The sequence below is a fragment of the Tympanuchus pallidicinctus genome, unplaced genomic scaffold, assembly GCF_026119805.1.
Source record: "Tympanuchus pallidicinctus isolate F22 unplaced genomic scaffold, pur_lepc_1.0 scaffold3, whole genome shotgun sequence".
NCBI classification, from domain to species: domain Eukaryota; kingdom Metazoa; phylum Chordata; class Aves; order Galliformes; family Phasianidae; genus Tympanuchus; species Tympanuchus pallidicinctus.
Genome location: NW_026294747.1, coordinates 68,621,501 through 68,636,221, shown reverse-complemented (window position 1 = coordinate 68,636,221; position 14,721 = coordinate 68,621,501). Strand labels below are relative to the sequence as shown.

General features: G+C 37.4%; 1 long non-coding RNA gene across 1 annotated transcript; it reads right to left on the bottom strand.

The window, feature by feature from the left end:
- Positions 1–405: 405 nt before the first annotated feature.
- LOC128086644 (uncharacterized) lies at positions 406–13,795 on the bottom strand. The gene is made up of 3 exons (XR_008209454.1): positions 13,141–13,795; positions 11,316–11,551; positions 406–3,968 (listed from the first exon to the last, which is right to left on the bottom strand). It is a non-coding gene; the product is annotated as an uncharacterized LOC128086644 (long non-coding RNA).
- Positions 13,796–14,721: the final 926 nt, after the last annotated feature.

The following is a 14,721-nucleotide window of genomic DNA, read 5'->3' as shown; positions in this document are numbered from 1 at the left end:
ACTACTGGTTTCTCCCTGTATTCAGGTCGCGGCTTGTGTGAACAAAAGCAGAGGAAAGTTCTGTCTCCCAGGAGACTGAGACCAACATGGAGAGAAGCCACTCTTGCTATCCAGAGGCAGAACTACCTGTGAGGAAAGCATTTAGTCTGACATACACATGTGCATTCTTCCCACAAATGCACTGGCTCCCATGTGTCCATCAGCACCCCTCTGCCCTACAGCCACTGCTTGCTGCTCCTCAGGGGAGAAAGCATCATCACCCCAAGGATGGCAGCACATGGCAGAGGAGAAAATACTAGAGAGCATCACGTCTTCAACAAATCCCAACCCCACAAGAAGCAGTTACAGTCTGTTAATTCAGGATTAAGTTTCAAGAAGTGCAGAGGAAAGGAGGAGATCAGTAGATCTTGATCAAGTTTTTTATTACTAGAACACGTTTATTACCTTGTAATATAACTGCATATTATGAGAGATCCTGTTGCCACTAAAACAAAAAGCCCTATCATTAAAAAGGCGGCCACTTTTAATCTCTCTGGTGTTACAAGTGTTCTTTTACCCCACCATGTCAAGCGGTTTCCTTGTAGAGAATGGCATGGGAAAGAACTTCCACAGAACCACAGAATTGCAGGAGTCGGAAGGGACATGAAGAGATCAAGCCCAATTTCACCGCAGTATTAAACAGGATGGAAGGGAATATATAGCCATAAGTGGTAGTACTTCTGCCTTTGCATAGCTGACTCAAGAAGGTAAGGCCAGCAGCATTAAGAAACTGAATAAACCCCTTGGCATTTATACAATCCTTCTCAGCAACACAGCAGGGTGTAGGAATATTCTCCTTCCAGACAAATCATCGTTCCTTTAATGGCTAGGCAGCTGGCCAGCAGGGATTACTAACCTCATTAATATCTCATGTTTAGTTCTAGCTTATAAATAGAGCTGCAATTATGCATGTACATGGCCTATGCAACTAAGTGTTCTTATCATTGTTTCCTGCCCGTCCTTTTCTCCAGTCTTTCCATTTATTTTCTTTGTTTATTGAGTCTGAATTTAGACTTTAAGCTCTGCAGGTCAGAAATATTTGTTTGTACTGTTAGTGTGATGATCTTGTACTGACTGGAGCTGTTGCAATGCAAATATAATGCTGCTAATTTGTTAATTTGTATGACAAATCCTTTTGCATGTATCTTAACAGCAAATGAATAAACGCTCTGGTGAGCATTATCTGGACCAGAGCACTGGAGTCTCAGGTCAGAAGCAACTGCATAACCTCAACTTTTCCTCCTCTCTTAATAAAAGATAACACTAGTAACTTTTAATGATGTATATAATAAGTGCTAATTTTTATCATCAACTTTTTTTTCTCAGTTAAAGCTGCAATTACAAGTGCTTTGTAAAAGCACACTTATGGAATGTGGAAAAAATAATCCAATGCTGACAGTAGCTAGAGATAAACATAATTCTTCCTGTTTTCATACTGTCATTGCATTTTTCATCATTTTATGTTGTAGACAAAATATGATGATGAATGGGCTGCAGATAACTAGTTACACAAATATATTGTAGCTGTGAATCCATATCAGGAAAAGTTTGACACAGGACGGTAACATTCAGCTGCACTGAATTTCCATCATGAGATTTTTGCAGAAGTTTCTTGATTATATTCCACATTAATATTTCACAGTATCTGAAAAAGATTTTTTTTTTTCTCTTTACAATTGGCAGCCACGTCTGTCTGAAAGTGCTAAAGCAGCAACCAACAACTTCTAGCAGTCAGTAATCCAGCAAATCAGTTCTTTGCTTAAAGAGATTTTACTACAGCTTGAAATTGTGAAAATCAAGTTGAAGTTGTAAAAAGCCCTTCTCTTATTATGTCAGGAAATCTACTTAATTCCCATTCTGCCAGCTTGTCTTCTTCCTACACCTCCTTTTTTTTTTTAAAAAAAAAAAAAAAATTCAGGCAGGTTGCATGAGCAAAATCTTGGGTCCAGCTAACAGATGTCTTCACATAAACCTTCACTTAGGGAAGAAAACACATCAGCAGTGTCAGTACAAATAGCTTGGCCTACTTTTGAACTCCAGAAAAGGCTTTAAAGTGATTTGTATTCTTTCATAAAAGTCATCAGTTCATTTAAAACTTGACTCCACTACTTCAGCTCCTCTTTTTTGTGTTACTGAGCCAATGATAGAGACTGAAGTCTTGGCTTGCCTATGGGTGTACAAAGCAGCCAAGATGCTGGGTCTCACAAGAAGCATCCACTTGTGCTTGGCACCGTGTACACGTGGTCCTGCTCCTCCACATCCTCTTCATCCTCTTCCATCCCTGACTACACTCACATTGCAGGCATCAGGACTGGGACAAGTGATGAGAGAATGCACTTGAAATCCTGCTGGTTTGTACCTGGAGCCAGAAAAAGTACACCCCACTGTGCTCATAAATAGCGTCACTTCTTATTAGCTGCATCTGTGTTCTGCCAACACACAGCACCCACTTTTTTTTTTTTCCCCTCTTCTTTGTCTTTATAAATATTCCACCAGCTTAAAACAAATTATCAAAAACATCCATCATGCATAGATATGTACTTAGGCTTAGCATGGAGGTAGAAATGGTAGAGAAGGGGATTTCTAACACTAGAACAAAACAGACAGTTTGAAGTACAACTAACAATGAATTTTCTGGAAACAGCTCAACAATCTTTATGAAAAAGTCTCATGGAATTTAATTACATTAAAAATAATGAAAGGAGGAGGCCACATGAATTAAATAGGATTATAAAGCAAGTTTTAAAATATACAATTTGAAAAGAATTAAAGAATTGTGCAAAATATAAATGTTTTACAGAATTAATTCAATAATCAGCTCGCTACTAGCAAGTTCTCTGTGAAGTTTCAAGTATATTTGGAAAGACTGTTATTCTGTGTTGCAAAAGAACAGAAATATTCAGCACAGAAATTTTTGCTAACTTAAAAAATGTTGTGTACTACTTAGACTCTGAGTGAACTGCCACAGCACTTAGTTCGCTGATGATGATCTGAATCCCAGAAACTACTAGCTAGAGATCAAACCAGAACAGAGTGACAAGGATTGCTTCTTGTGCAGGACTCCTGAAACAAGAAAATGCCTGCTTTCTCAATGACTTTAGGGATGTTGGTTTCCCAAATTCAATACGGAAAACCCTGTTTTGCTCCTTTTTATAGTTGCCATCTAATCTGGCTTCACCACTACAATCTTCAGAAGTCACTGAGCTTGTACAACCACATACAAAATAAATTCATCCATAACCATGAAACTCTTGATATCCAGACCGCAAAGACTTTTTACTTTATTCTCCCTCAACAAGGTACTCACTGCTTCCAGTTCTCCACAACTCACCAGTTGCAAATGAAGCAGAAGTACACAGAGTAGATAAAGCTAAGTCAACATTGTTTTACAGTGCTCTAAGGACAGTGCCAGCAATTTCCATGATCTGCAATTACTAGCTTTTTAATAAAAGTGCAAATGAACAAATTCGCTTGTTGAAAGCCCTTCAATGTCATGATAAGAAAGCTAAAGCAGCGTTAGTAAAAGAAAAGAAAACAACTATCAAGCTATTTCAGCAGAGATTAATGCAGTCAGAACTGACCAGAGTTGACTAGCATTTTCCATTTAAAACTCTAAGGTTCCCGGCAACATTCTGCTTTTCACAATTTGACTTTAAAACAACCCTTCCACTGAGAAACTAAAGAACTTCTGTGGTTTGGAGGTTTGTCTCAACTCCATTCCCAAATAAATCTTCCAAAATTTGGACATGCTGCAAAGTTCTGAAAAATCAGTCAGCAAGAGAAAGTTGCTAGTATTTCATAGCTAGGTGATTCTTCTGAGATTTCATTTGTGCCCTTCACACTGCAATCCCTGCCTGCACAGTTTCAGCCATTCTCTCCTTGCAATTGCAATTTCTCTTGGTGGTGCTGAAAGCACTATGAAAGTTTCCCTGAAACAGAGGAAACAGAGAAAAAAGCATTCAGGATATAATATAAATATGATGAATATTTAGTAAAAAACAGAATCTTGAACCCTGAATTTATGCCAGAAGCACATGTTGAAAACCATGGCAAACACTTCAGTTAAGTTATTAAGAGGATATCTCCCTATGGTACATCTGCTGGTGTTATTTTACCTTTTTCACAACTTGAAATGACATCTAAAATTACTCTTAGTGTAATAGTAGAAATAAAGCCTTCTAAAGATAATAAATACAAGATGTGAATAGGTGTTAAACACATAATTGTTATGCTGAGATCCAGGCGATCTAAATCGCACTGAAGAATCTAATACTGACCATTTTTATTGCTGGATTACCAAAGGGCCCAAGCAGAGTTCACCAATCCCACACAGGAGAGCAGCAGCATGTATACCTGCATTCCCCCATAGCTTCATCAGTCCTTTTCTAGCTTTAGGGCCAGTTAAGACTGGATCCCTCAAGCAGGCACAATGACCTCGTAGCCAGGCTTCTTCACACTCAGACGTAACTGCTTGACCACCATGATGGCTATTTCCCCATCATTTTGTTCCTTACACATTTCAACTCAGCCATTGTTCATTTACGGTCCAGTCTCATCTTTTTTCACCCTTCTGTCCACTAAATACTCTTCTTTTAATCTTTTTAAATTGTTATCATCACAGTCTTGAGACTTCCCAAGATCATCATGCTAGGGAGGGAAAGACCTTCTTCTTATCAACAGCTTATACTTCTTCTCAATTTGACTGCTCAAATTCAGATGAGTCAATACATACAATCACGTATGGACCATTTATTATATTTATCACAGGAACATTCTGGCCTTAAGTCGACTCTGAAGGCAGAGTTGTGGAAGTGGAATGATAAGAACAACCAAAGCCTGCTGTTTTTGCAACAGCCTTATTGCCGAAGATACCAGCAGTGAAAAGAATGCTGTACACTGGAGATGTGGGTATACTGTAATTTATTTGCTATTTTTCTATTTGAGATTTGCTTGCCTTGTCTTCTTCTACCCAGTTCAGTTCTATGGGAGGAAGTACACCATTGGTTTGAACTTAAGGCTGAGCTACAAGTAAAGGGAGGCTTAAGCTAGAACTTGGTGGTCGTCTGTTCTGTTGACTCAAGTAACAGAACAAAGTAGCTTCTAGGTAGCAGCAAAGCAACAACTGATATTTAATACGGTTGTGAGTGCTTCTTCTCTTTCTACAGTCATGCTTGAATGATGAGGTCAAAGTCTTTCTGTCCATGGTGGTGTAATAAAGGCTTGTCTCCCAAATACACCTGCCACATGCATAAAAATACATGAAGGATTGCCTGACTGCTGGCACCAGTGGGCCGTGTGAGGTGATGACCATGGGCCATTGAGTACTGTGCATGAGATGAGTTCTCCCTGTGTAGTCTTTTAAAAGAGCTGAGGCTGAAGAAACAGGCATGCAAGCAGTCCAGGGTGCAGTCAGGCCCTTGGAGGTAGAAGTGAAAATAAGCAGTATTATAAAGGCAGAAGTACAGACTGGCTTCTCTCTTTCTGATACAAGAGGTTGATTGATCACATCAAAGTCCATGTTGATTTCATTAGGACTGGACTGTCTGGAACTCTCATCAAAGCATCTTAAAATTGCAGTATGTAATTTGCTAGAAAGTACTATAAGAAACCTGAAGCAATTAGAATCCCATCATTTCAGTCAGGCACACATCGTAAAGTCCCTACAAAGTGCTAATAATAATTCCTCCCACCTCAGCTGGGTGCTATGAAAATTAATCCATTACATTTGTGAAGTATCCAAACACTCTGAAACTGAACACAGCTCAGAATAACTGGTGAGAAAATTGACAAACCTCTGTTCTGAGGAGGGTTTGGACTGCACAAATTATGCAAGATCTAAGGTCACATATTGAATAAAAATAAGAGGAAATATATTTCTATGCACAGAATGAAGCAGAGATACTAGGAAAAGTTACATAATGATGATCTGAATTGTAATGTATACACTAGAATGCTAAAAGAATTGTTACAGACAACTTTACATCTTCCATTTTGAAGGCTTGCCTTTATGATGGCAGTTAACCTTTCCCTCTTCCTTCCATTCTCTCCTCCCTCATTCCTTCCTTTCCCTTTTTTCTTTCCTTCCTCCTTCACTCCCTTCCACCTTTGTTTCCTCCTTCCTCTCTCCTTTTCCCTCTATTTTTCTATTTTTAGAATATCATGTTTTGAATCACCACAAGAGTGACTCCTGCACATAAAACTAACAGCAAATACTTCCAAGCATCTCAAATTCACTGGATTTTTCCAGCCTTTCAGAACCTGATAGCATCCAGACCTTGTTTAGCGTTCAAAGACATTAAATTAAAAAAATCAGAATCCTCAGATGTTTTTGCTCCAATGCACTCAGCATGTGACTCCCATCTTTACTTTTGCTGAGATCCAGCACAACTTGGATCAAGGACTCAGAGAGCAACAAACCAAAGCAACAGTTTAAGCCTGATGGTTTATGCTAAAAAAATGCTAAAGCAACAGATGAGATTTGGGGCCACTGATTCATATAGACATGTTTACAAGCTTAAGTCATGTTTTAAAATTATAGTTGCAAACCATTGCACAGTGCTAATGGGCTGAGTGAGGAAAGAGTTAGGTATTATAATATTGAAGTATACGGTGGGATTGCCTGACAGCCACACAGACAGGAGACAAAGCACACCTCATCCACAGCCATCTCAGGGAACTGAGCAGCAAAAACACAGCTCTAAAGCCTGCCCTGCAGATATACATAGTGTGTGTGAACATGTCACGTGTTCTTGGACAAGCCACTTCACTTCTTTTTGCCAACAGTTCTTGCAAGTGCACGTCTGAGAAGTGCCTAACAGCACAGAGCCCAGGACTGGTGCTGTCACTGCAGGTCTTCAGGTGATTTGGTCACACAGTGATTCGGTATTAACATTTGGGCTGCTGAATCTTCCAGCAAACATTTGGTACAATTTGACAACCACAAGTTATGCTGCCTAGATACAACTCTCCCGTATGTTTTTAAGTGACAATGGAGGAAGCACCACACTGAAGGAGCTGGTGAGAGCTCAGCAATTCTGAAGTTCTGGTTGCTTTTATTTAAGTTACAGAGAAGACATGCTCTTCATCTCCTGTTTTCTTCACAATAACTTCTGTGAGCACTTCAATTGTACTGATGGTATCTCAGCAACAACTAAAAATCAGGTTTTAATGAACAGAATACTGCTACCACCTGGCCTCTAAAACTAAAAATTCTTCACCAACTTTCAATTCAGCTACATTTATTTTAGAAAAAAAAATATCACTACCACCAAAAACATCCTATTAGATGAACATCAGCCTTTATTTCAGGATGTCAATCCCACTCCCAAATGAGCTACTTAGTAGACGACTATTAGCACAAGTCAGAAAATACTTTTTCTACTGACATAGGAATTTGAGACTGCATGTACAATTCAGTCTGGAAAGGCCAACAAAAAGTTATCAAGGAGATACATTTCAAGTGCGTTTTTCTTTCATTCTTCTCTCTAAGTCAGGCTAACTAGTTGAATTGTAACTTTCAAGAAGCATTGCATTCTTAACTTTTCTCAGAAACAGCATAGCGTGTCACGGGAGAAACACATCTCAAGACTCCATTCACAGAAACAAGTGGAAATTTGTTTCTATTTTGTTTTTTATTCCAATATGAGACCAGATGATAACACCAAAGCCCAAATATTTTCTGTGTGAGCATTTATATTCAAAACCTTACGGGGAAAAGAAAGAGTGATGTGAAAAAAATACAAAAGTCAGATAAAAGAAAAATTAGACAAAAATAGATCTTTTACTAATGCTTTTTACTAATTTTTTTTCCCCCTCAGTTAAAAAACTCAGATGTTTTCTGTTCAAAGCTACAGAAACAAAAGCTATGACCTGGAGCCAGAAGGTTTCCAGTTCTGCTTGTGATGTTTCAACATGTGCTGTTACAGAGAATTTATCTGTCTTCGAGTAAAATATTCAGGAAAAAGAGAAAAGCTTGATTTTGCTGATGTTGATTTTGGGACGCACATTCAATTTCTTTCTTCAGAGTAGCCAAACTGATTAATTTACTGCTTTCCTCAGATTCTCAAATGTAAGGGCAGTAGATGAAAACATCTGATTTTTGAATCTAGAATGGCCTTTGGGACAGTCACTTCACAAAGCTGCTTAATGCTATTAAGACCTCAGATACTACGGGCTGCAGGAGCAGAATGTCATGCAGCAGGGAACACGTAATCAAGAATACAGACTGTGTGTTTCTTATCTGTTCAAAGATAAGTAATGGCTGAAGCGGAGTTTTCAGGATCACATTTCATATATGCCTTCTTTATTCCACAAAACAGCTTTTCTTCATATTATTGTTATTTTACTAATTTTTTCTGTCATTTAATCTCAGTCTCTCCTCTGTGAGACAAGGAGAATAGGTCTACTTTTGTTAGCCATGAAAGCAAAAGCTGTGCAGATACACAGGCCGTATGCACTTGCGGCCATTAGCATCATGTAGCTATCTAAGACAGATGCTTAACATTAAGCTAAAGCTAAGGGTGTGCATTTTTAGAGCAGTATAGATCACAATTCTCTCATTTTTTAGAAAAGTGGTATCCAGAAAGATATTTTGGTTCATGTCATTTTTATCTTTGCTTAAAATGGACTTTTGTATACAGTACAGCATATTGAGGACAGAGGTATTTGCATTCAAATACAAGCCACAGTCATGGCACCGTGGTTACTAAGAGAAGTCACTCAGTTCACAAAAGTTTTACAAAGACAGAGAGCCCAATCAAAAAGGAAAAATTTCTCCTACGTTGGGCATAGAAGAACCCAATAATAGTTCAGGGTTTCCTACAAAGAAGAAAGAAATATTAGAAACATCCTAACCGTGGGCAAAGTATCAGTAGGAACTTAACCTTCTTAGGCACTGATGAATGCAATCAAGATTTTCCTTCCATAGGAGTTCCCTGCACTCATAAACACAAATCCTGACAATTTTATATATATATTTTTATATATATTTTATATATATTTTATTATATATTTTATATATTTTATATATATATTTTTAAATCTCTTCCATTGATCCTGCTGTTTTCTTGATAATCCTATTTGATTTTACAATTCTGTAAGCCCATTCCTTTGTCCAGAAAAAAAGTTTTGTGCTTTGGGAAGGTCTGTTCCAATAAGGTGTGTTTAAGCAATTGTTCCAATTATACCACATTCTTATGGGAAACCTCAGCTTTTCCTGAAGGATTTGCTCTGCTTGATAGAGTGAGTTAAAATATAATTTCCTCTCTTTATACTATGGGGATTGATGAAGTTGCAACAAAAAGTAAAATAAAAGTTATATGCCTTTTATTCTGATACAAGCAGACTGAATAATTTCTCTGGAAAGATAAGTAGACTAGTGAGATGTCCTAGATCAGAAGCCTACATCAACACCTAAGGCAGTGAAAATTGAACTATTCAGAATAGAATGCTGACTACAATATTCTATGTTTACATGACTCTTTATTATTCCCAATTTAACTCCCAGAACTGACTAACTTTTTTAAAAAGTATTTGGCATCACACTTGGAAAAAAAAAAAAAGTATTAACAGCTTAGAACAAGCTACTCTAATTTCTCGAAATAATGACCAAACAAAATGAGATAAGACTTGATGTTTACAGGAGTTTCTAAAGAGGAAAAGAACAATAGACACACACACAAAAATCCCCAAATGACCCTCATCCCAAATACTTATTTTTACACGTCAGAAAAGAGATACATATCAGCAATGCCATCACAAAGGGCTCATAGCCATACAGAACCAGATACAATTTCTTGCAAGCTAACATTAAATGAGCGGGCTTCAAATTAGCAGATGTATCTCCAGATAAACCTTCATCTTAAATCTTAGTATGCCAGTTCAAGAGAGATGAGAAATTCTTACCTAAATATTTAAGATCCAGGTGACATATGCTTTTTGGTTATAACTGAATAAATGTTTGTGCCCATGGTCAGGAAATGAAAAATATTATAAAGAAATGCACATACAGATATTAGCCTGAAAGGAAAATGTCAAGGCAACGCTATTAATTGGAAACACGTAAATAATTTTTATGACTATTTGGAGATCAGTTGATGTGAAACTGAAAGCAACTTAATATTGTGTTGACAGTATTGCAACCAGTTAATACCATCTTTTTAATTTCATAGTTTTAATTCACATTGTTTTTATATTTTTATGCATTCTAGGGAAGGAAGTGGAGGAGGATCTTTCAAAAGCCAGGGTGGGCAGTGGAGGATATTTTAAAGTTTGTTCACTCGTGTGCCTGTGTACATGCAATGAAGTAAAGAAACAAAAAGAAGTACACAAGAAATACTGCAGTCTCATTTTGGAAGGTGCCACGAGAAAGCTGACCTAGCAAGTTTACCTTGCATGCCTAGAAACACACTGTCAAAAGCTTATGCAAATCACAATTTTCCAAGAACTTGAGGAGCTGGCAATATACCCACTCTTTTCACTGGTGCAGCCAGCAAGTACTACAACTGACCCCAGAAATTTCAGGAGTATGTTTTCTCTTTTGTTCACCAGTTGTTCAGCAATTGTGGATGGGACTTATAGGACTCTTCCTTATTAAAAGGAATTTTAAAATTCAATTTTAAAAATTTTAAAGACCATCAAAATTTTAGTCGTTCAGTATTATTTAAAGTAAGCTCTGCTAGGTTGTTCTTAATTTAAAAAAATACAAACAAACCTATGGGAGACACCTGGATAGTCTTTAGAAAAAGTTAAATCAAACTCAGCTGTACTGCCACAATGAAGATTAAAAAAAAAAAAACCATTATATACCATCTTATTACATATCTTAAGAAAGCCCTGACATACAGTGTTCTTGCATAGGAATAGTACTTTTTAATATTTGCCTCATAAGATTCAAGGAAGTGTGCACCTGCTTTCCTAAAACACTCCATACCCAACATTTCTGTATTAGGTAAACCAACTTAAACTTCTGTGCAGTGTTAAGATCTGTGAAGAAGTAGCCCAAGTTCCCATACCAATATGGAAGCAGTTGGTTCTTGGGTGTTACTCATGTCACTTATTAATCATCATAGAAAACTACATGTCCCCAAATAACTAATTTGGGGTGACTAAGCCAGTTACCTCCCGCTTATTCATAAAGCAAGGACAAGCTCTCTAAGGATGACATTCACAGACTCAGTCAAATAACTGATGACATTCAGTTGAGGATAGCTCCTTTGCAGGTGACAATCCTTATGGATACATTTATATAAACCTGTATATTTCCATTCTAGCAGTACCTGTAGAAGTTGCTTCTCCTGGGAATGCTCTACATTGGACTTGGGAGGAAACCCAATGAGCTTCTGCCTGTAGCATTACACCTCAGAGCATCACTCTCTTCTTACTTGAGAAATTCCCTCTGTTCATTTGAGAAGCGGTGTATCAGTTTTCCATCAAAGAGATATTTTGCTTTTTCTCCTTTCTACTTTTTTGCTTTCTGTTCCATGATCCTGCAGATTTCCACTTACATATGGGGCTGTGTTAAAAGTAAATTCCTTCTGTTTGTTTCGCTTAAGAGGACACAACACAGCAGAAAAAATATCATATCTTTGCTGTTGAGAACTAATAAAGAGCATCTTGGGAGATTTTTCACTTCTGCCTCTGATAGAGGTGAGCCATGCTGCAGACAGTAAATGAACGCTAACGCAAATTTTGTTTTGGAAGTAGTGAATTATCATGAATACTGATATGTTACAAGTCCTAACTGATATGTTACAAGTCTGTGGTGCTTCTTTTGTGAAACATTATATTAAACATCAAGGATGGTGAGATTCCTAGACTTGATGAGTGTACTGTACCTGATTAATCTATGAAATAGGTGGTGTAAGAATCAATTTATTTGCTAAATAAAATATCAATTTAAATGGACCTTTCAGTGCTCACTAGTTTGGGAACATGGCCTGACTAATACATAAGTAGTTTCTGCTTCTGCATTTTAATAAAACATTTGAGGCCAATATGATCACAACTTTCAATTAAGTGGACACCTAAACATTGTTACACAACTTAAAATGGAAAACAATCTCATAAAAAGTTATGAATAATCTTGACCATCAGCAAAAAAATGAATGTGCACTTTAAACTAGTAAGCAAGATGTTTACTAAATTTGGCATATAAAGCATATGCAAACTGAAATTGAAACTTAAATGAGAAAAATTAAGTTAACCAAAAAGTAACATTTCACTCTACCTGCCCTTCTCTTGTTTCTTTATTTGTTTTCAGTTCCTTCTTACAAGCTGTGGTAGAGTTGCAGAAGACAAAGATCCAGCAATTAATTCCCTCACTTGTTCATACCCAGGGCATCACTGTTAATCACAGAATCTCAGAATCACAAGGGTTGGAAGGAACCTTAAGAGAACATTGAGTCCAACCTCCCTGCCAAAGCAGGTACCCTACAATAGGTCACACAGGTAGACATCCAGATGAGTCTGGAATATCTCCATATAAAAAAAAAAAAAAAAAAAAAAAAAAAGACTCCACAACCTCTCTGGGCAGCCTGCTCCAGTGCTCTGCCACCCTTACCAAAAGGAAGTTCTTCCACATGTTTGTACAGAGTTTCTTATGTTCTAATTTTAGGCCATTACTGATAAGAACCTACCCTCCTATATTTGCCTCTCATCTCCTCAGATCCTGCACTGCTGCAGGTTATCAAGGAGGATTCTGGAGAAGGAGCATTGCTTTCTTTGCCTTCTTTCTATTAAATACTTGCAGATGAAGCAATGAAGACACTAAAGATATATTTAATTATGTAAAGATACATTTAATTACGGAAACTGCTGGAACATAAATAACACCACAAGTACTTCCAAGCCATTCTGACATCCTGTGTTGGACAGTTGCAAATAGCAAGTACAGAAAAGCATAAGAACTGGAATAAATATAGTTGGTCTTTCATAATTATTTCCTCAGAACCCAGCGATTTCTGTTTTCTAAACCAGCAATAATATATTTACACTTAACACACTGTGTAATCAATGAATATACACATGATATAATTAAGAAATACAGAAGAAAGTCAGGCAAAACAGGTTATTGCAGTAAAGAAGAATGGATGGAAAGCTTACCCTTGTCCTGGGCCCACTGAGAAGACTACAAGAGGAGCAATCTCCAAAAGAGAACCATCCATAGTGGTAGTCAGCTATTAAATGGAGCGTAGGAGAGGTGGAGCCAGTCTCCATCCCTTCCTCTAGCACAGGAGAATTGTTTTCACCTGTGCTCCCAGGGCTGCCTCATTACTTGCTGCAGGTGGTCAACCGGAGGTTCAGGATGTGATCCAGCAGTTACACTCACTATAGAATTTTCTCCCATTATGTTTAAAAATATTTAATAATTACAAAATTTTATCAACTCTGACATCCTTTGGAAAGGTCTATGTGTCATCCTTGCATTGCGTGTAGTAAAGTATCTCTTCTCTTTAACTTGATAGTGTGATTTCATGTCCCCATGTCTTTTTTTGAGTCAGAGTACCAGCAATTGTTTAGTATCCATCTTTATGCTACCTACAAGACTCTCCTGGAACACTGTTTAAAAATTTGTGCCGTATTAACTTACTGCCAGTCTTCTCTACCAAATAATTTTTACATGAGAAAATGCACACTGTAGTTAGCAGCTCAGTTCTTTCACTTCAGAATTCCTTTAGAATCCTCTGAGAGTGGTTTCGTCACATATCTTCTACCAAAATCTTGATTTTACTGAAGCACTGCTCACAAGGATCTGCCACAGGGAGCTCTCCAGACTCCTCCATTGAGATCACAGCTGTAAAAAACCTGTTGGTTTGTTGTTTGTTTTTTTTTTTTTTTTCCTGTGGGTTATCTTTTTTAAAACGTTGATGTATCTTGATCCTCTATTTGTTGTACTGTACTGAGGCTCTGGCAGGCTTGCTGCTTCTGAAATGTTTGAAAAAGGTTTTATTAGTAGTATTGTTACCATTTGGAAGTTCATCTCTGGTCCTACTCTGCTTGTTCATGTGCATTCCACAGAATTTTATGATCTTTCTGGTTTTCCTCATTTGGGCTTGGTTCTTTCTTTAGAAGCTTCTCTGTGTTTTCTATTAAACTCCCCAGATTCTTTTTGTTTATGTAGCTCCTATCACAATTCAAATACACCAATATCTAGGACGTTTCTAAAGTCAGTACAGATCCTTTAACCCATAAGGCTCAAGGACATCACATTCCACAGAAACACGTTGTTGAAGATCATCCGAAAAATCTGTCTGTACTTTTACAATTCCATGAACATATGTTGCATCTTATCATTTCATGGCCAATCACCTTCTTCTCCAACTTTGTGCATACTCCTTGAATTTGATTATTCCCTTATGCATCCTTTCTGCAGCGTCATGTCTGCATCTTTTTTCCCAACAGCATTAACATAATCAATGCACTCAGACCTTGGCAGAATGGCAAGCCTTTCACATCTAGAGTAGCTACAAAAAAAGCAGAACATACTATTCATTTTCAGAAACACTTTTTTTTTTTAATTTTTTTTTTCCAGAAACAACAGAAAAGCTCTTCATTTCCAATTCAGTCAGGTAAGTGATCTCTATGAGCAATACATTCAAAATGAAGTAGCGGCTGTGACTGCTGTAGTTAAAATCATAGCTACTATGTATTTTGAAATCCAGATTTTTTTTTTTCAAAATCCAG